Consider the following 5766-nt stretch of genomic DNA (forward strand, 5'->3'; position numbering starts at 1 on the left):
TTCCTCCAGATCCAATCTCCGCCTGCTCTGTGCCCAGGGAGGTTGATACCTGTGGGCCGCATCACCTGGGCCCTCTTGCCCTCTGGCTTCCAGGTGGGTTTGGTAAGTGGGAGGCACAGCTAGGAAATCAGAAGGCAGGGCGGGTGTGAGGGGGTCGGGAAGAAAGTCTGGGTACTCACGCCTTTTCCAGGACTTTCACCGCATCCAGTAACACTGCTCTCTCCTCTCGCCTCCTCTGGCTGAGGACGGAATGGCTGCCCACTGTTAGTGCTTGGGCCATCCCTTGACCCTGCTCCGCCTCTGTAAATAGTCCCTTCCTAAACTCTCTTCAGTGAAGCCCTCTGACAATATACTGTTCCTGCTGGATTCCTGAACAGGTTCCACCTCTCTACTCTTTAGTTTCTTCATCTGTAAAATGGGGATAATAGATAGTTCTACTTACCTCATTAAGTTGCACAAGGTGAGGATTGAATGAGTTAACACGTGTATGGAACAACGCCAGATGTAGCAGTGAGTGCTGTAGAATATAAAATAATAATAATACTATCACTGTCATGCTTCCTTCCTTGTGAGCTCCCAGTGTACTGTGAGGAGAGAAAGTGTGAAGCCAGGCTTGGAGAGAGATACCTGACTGTCCAAGGCCATCTCCTCCAGCTCCAGGCTGCTTGGCGCTTCCATGGGACCTTTGTCAGCCTGGTTGTTTAGCCTCAATCCCTCCAACTCAAGTGGAACCAACTTTCCCTAGGAAGACTGGAGTCAGGGGAGATGAAACCAGAGCCCCATTCCCATCCTGGCTCTTCTCCAGAAAACTCAGGTTCCTGAGAAACAGAGAGGTAGGCACCCCACCATTTCGTGGGGCTCTGGGGATCTGGTAGAGGTTGAGAATGGTTGCGGTGATGCATTAGGGGTGTAGAGGGAGAGGGTTGATCCCAGGGCGGCTGAAGACAGAAGCAAAAATCCCAATCTGTGTTTCCAAACCTTGTTTCTTTGCTACTCAGGAAATCCTTCCTCAGGGCTCACTGCCATCCTGCTTCAGCTCCCAGGACAATTACCATGACACTGGGGGTCTTTTCCAGCTCTCACCAATGCACCGGGAGTTCCAGTAGCTTTGGGAGGAGGAAGAGGATCTGTGTGCCCCTACCCAATCCTGCATATGACCGAAAGACGGGAGGTCTGGGGGTCACTAATGGGGGGTCTTATGGACAGCTGAGGTTGCCAGTGGGGTGAGGTTATGAAGAGGCTGAAAACTGACTAATAACCTGACACCTCCCTGGACTGCCTTGGTCATACCTTCAGGTCAGATGTGATGTGGTGTGAAGAAGGGGTAGGTGCTACTCTTCTCTGTCTCCAGAGCTCTCTGGGGATAAAGGCTTAAACCAGATGCAGTCATCTCAACCAGCTTCTCTGATCCTTGCTCCGGGAAGTCTTCTTGGCCCACTCCCAGCAACCTTAACCCCTGTCTCTTCTCTGGAAGCCCCTTTGAGGAGTGATGGACTTTTGCCAGGCTTCCTCACTGTGCTCAGAGCCAAGGAGGCCTGACTGGGTGAGGGAAGGTAGGACTCTGGGAGTCCTGATAACCATCTGGACATGGTCCACCGCTCACCTCCATGGAGACACCCCACCCCCACCCCATAGCCAAGGAAGTACCTGGAATGTCCTGCCTCCCACCCTCATCCTTTGCCTCTCTGCTCAGGGTCACTGCCAGGGCCTGGCCGGAAACAGATGAGATGGGGGGAGTAGGGAGGAGACTGGCTTAAGCGGGGAGGCAGGCTGCAGGCTCTGGTCTGAGGGAGCTCCTTCCTAGGAGAGGTAGCCTTTAGCTACCCAGGGAAGTCAGCTCCCCAGTTCCAAGTCAGGGGTGGAGAAGGGAAACTGACCCCGGCCTGTGGACAAAGTCTCCCCTTTATTGGACTAAAGGTTTATAGCTTGAGCCACCTATGGCCCTAAGAGGTGCGGGTGTGCCCACATACATGTGAGGCTGTGTCTGCTGTAACTGGTGAAGGACTGGAGGGGTTGTGCATTTTTTCTTAGTTCCCCAACCAAGGATTGAACCGGCGCCTTCAGCAGTGAAAGCTCGGAGTCCTAACCACTGGACCGCCAGGGAATTCTGGGGGCTGGGGGTGTGTGTGCCTATTCACACAAGTGCATTTACACGCTCACTCACTCACTCACCAACACACCCAGGCACACTCACTTCACATTCAACCCACCTATATTCATACATGCACACTCATACTCTGACAGTGACTCACACTCACCCATACTCTGGTGCTCAAACACACTTAGATACATTCCTGTACACCCAGTACTTCCACATTCAAACTCTGACGCGCACCTCCACTCCATGGCCTTACACACACATACTCTTACAGCCATGCACGCTTAAGTACACGTCAACACACTCACAGTTGAATACACACTTACCCAGCTCGAAGGCACTCCTCCTTGCAGGTCGCCAGAAGCCACACATCTGTGCAATGAGTCTGATGTGTGTGTGTGGGTGAGTGCAGAGACCGGAGGTAAAGAGGTGGGCATCACAGGGGTCAGGATGTGGGCTTGGGAAGCCTTTAGGTGTTGAGGTCACAACCCAGATTTTCAGGGCAAAGGGTCAGGAAGCAGGAGGTTTAGAGAATGTGAATGAGAGTCCCAGTGGCTGGGCAGGGCACATAGTCACTGTTGACAAATAAGAGATACAGCAGGATTGACTAAAACTCCCCATTTCCAGTTGGTAGAGCTGTCTGTCTGTGTCACAGAAGTTTAGAATCCTAGGCAACCAAAGAATCAGGGCCATCTCACCCTCTGAAGTCAACGGCTCTCCATCCTCACTGCCATCCCCCAGAGCAGGAGGCTGAGTCTCAGATGCAGGTGACTTCAGACATAGAGAACAGACTTGTGGTTTCCAAGGGGGAGGGAGGTGGGGAAGGGATGGAGTGGGAGTTTGGGGTTAACAGATGCAAAGTATTATATATAGGATGGATAAACAACAAGGTCCTACTGTATAACACAGGGAACCATATCCAATATCCCATAATAAACCGTAATGGAAAAGAATTTTTTAAAAATCTTGTATTCCCCAGCCTTCAGAACTATGAGAAATAAATGTTTATTGTTTAAGCCAATAAATAAATAAATAAATAAATAAATAAATACAGGTGACTTACATGAAGCTACTAGGTCAGGCAGTGCCGGTCCAGACCTAGGGCCCAGTCTCAGGGGAAGCTTCTAAGCCCAGTGACACTTGAATGAAGACAGACGCCACAGCAGGCCCAGCTGCTTGGGGATGAACAGAAAGTGACTAAGCTCTGGCCTGTCCCAGGGATTTGGGCCCTAGCCAGGAAAGATGGAGACCTGTTGGGGTCCCTTAAGGTATACAGGATCAAGAAGACCAGCAGAAACTCTGCAGAAAAGCCCCTGGAAAGGTCTCATGTATAAAGTAGTACCTCTGGTCTTTCTGCCAGAGGGCTTGGGTTTAATTCATTTGTTTGCTTATTATTTCATCAAATATTTATTGAGGATCTTTTTCATGCCAGGTTGTGGTAGATACCAGGATTACTATAATGAGCAAGATATATACAAGATCATATAGGATGCATCTGGGTGCACAAAAGAGGAAATCTGACTCGATCTGATTTGGGGAGCAGTGGTAATTCATTGGCTCAGAAAACTGGAAAATCAGAGGAAAACTTCAGGTGAGGCTTGATCCAGCACTCATTTCCATTCTGTTTTTCCTCTCCTCCTTCCATGAGGCGTCAGCCTCATCCTGAGCCTGGATTCTCTTATGATTCCAGGATACCTGGCTCCAGGCTACATGCTTCTTGTTAATGTCCAGCAGGGAAGAGAGAGCATCATTGTCACCACAGTTCCAGAAAGTACCCAGAGGCACACTCTGATTGGACCAGCTTGGTTTCATGCCCAGCCCTGTGTCACAAGCATGGCCCAACTAATTGGATTAGCTTAAGTCACATGTTCCATCTCTGGCCCCAAGAGAGATGTCAGCTGCACCCGAACAAAATGGATTACCAAATGGAAATGAGGACTGTTAGGAAAAGGGAAACCAGAGCCTACCAAATAGTTCCTGTCTTCATGGAACTTAAAGATGAATTAGTGGAGGAGACTACAAATACAATCAAACAGGTGAAATTGGGAATTGGGACATTTTACCAGAACAAAACATTTCTACGGGACTGGATACATAATTTGTGGGGCTTAGTGTAAAATGAAAATGCAGGGCCCTTTATTCAAAAATTATTTAGAATTTCAAGACAGCAACAGTATTAAATCAAGGGTAGGGCCCTTTTAAGGCCCAGGTCACCTGTCCATAAAGCCAGCCCTGTACCTCTCTGTTGAGACCTGGAGGAGGAGAAGGAATCAGCTAGATGGGGTACTCCAGGTAGCAGTAACAGTTTGTGCAAAAGCCTGGTGGCAGGAGATCAGGTTCCCTGGAAAAGCTGGAGGGAATTCGGTTGCGGCTGGAGCTTAGAGTACTAGATGAGACTGGAAAGTGGGGTGTGGCCGTGTCGGGTAGGATACCGGTCATGGAGTATCTGGGAAAATGAAGCTTCCTAAGTCTCCTGCTTAGTGGCCCCGTGAGCCCATCCGTCACCAAGCTAACGGGCAGGGAGGAGCCAGCTGGGGGCCAGACCCTGCCTCCGAAGGAGATCAGATGCACAGTGAACAGATCAGGGAGGTAAGCGGAGTATGATGAGAGGCCTGGGTGTCAGGAGCACCAGGCTGCTCTGAGACCCAAAGCAAGTTCCAGCACAGAAGCTCTGTGATTCTCTTCCGGGGTTCCTAACAGTCTTAGATTCAGATGATGGAAGGAAGGAAGGAAAGAAGGAAAGGAGGGAGGGAGAGAGGAGGGAGGGAGGGAAGGAGGAAGGAAGGAAGGAAGGAGGGAAGGGAGGAGAGAAAGAAAAAGAAAGAGAAAGAAATTCCCTTTTTATAGCAGGTCTTACGTTAGTAACAAACTGCTGAAGGCTTGGGGAGATGGAGGGAGTTTGCTTTGCACAAACCCAACAGTATCGGGCACTCCTGTTCTTGGAAACCACGTTGGTGGTGATTTCTCACTGGCCCTTTATCCTACTTAGCATCCTAGCCTCTGGCCACATCACAGGTTTTTTTTCTCTTCTTACTTCCCCTCCTCACTTTCTCCCTCTGGATTGCTCACTATACTCTAAACTTTTTTGGTAAAGTATTCAGCTGAGCAAAAGGGTCACTAACACAGGTCCTGAGATTTCCTTTAATGGGACCCACTCTCCTCAGGTTTTAAAAAGCAGTCGGCCCTCCTCCATTACAAGGGAATAGAACTCTCTCCCCATGGTGACTGCCATTTACCTGTCTGTCCCCGAGACTGAGCTTCATGGAGACAGGGAAACACAGGTCTGATTGCAAAAGCTAGCGCCTCATATGATGCAAGGGGCTCAGTACATATTTGCAGAATGAATGAATGGGATTATTCAGATCTCCCCTCGAAGCCCACGTTTTTTCTCTCTCCTTCCAGGGAATGGTTATGACAAAGCATTAGAAGAATCAGCTGTGGAAGAAGCTGGGGGAATAGACAAATCCCCGGCTAGGACAGTTGTGGAAGCTGTATTCTCCAAGGAGAGGGAATTTAGGGGTTCTTGGTGGACCTCAGATTGGGGTGGATGTGTGCCCAGGACAGAGGAGGCAGAGGCAACACTAAGGTTTCTTGATGGGCCTGGACGTAGCCAAGAAAGGCACCCAGCCAGCCCCTCGGGCTGTGGCTGCACCCAGAGATCTTATCTG

Source organism: Balaenoptera borealis, assembly GCF_965194805.1.
Source record: "Balaenoptera borealis genome assembly, chromosome: 8".
In the NCBI taxonomy this organism is placed as follows: Eukaryota; Metazoa; Chordata; class Mammalia; order Artiodactyla; family Balaenopteridae; genus Balaenoptera; species Balaenoptera borealis.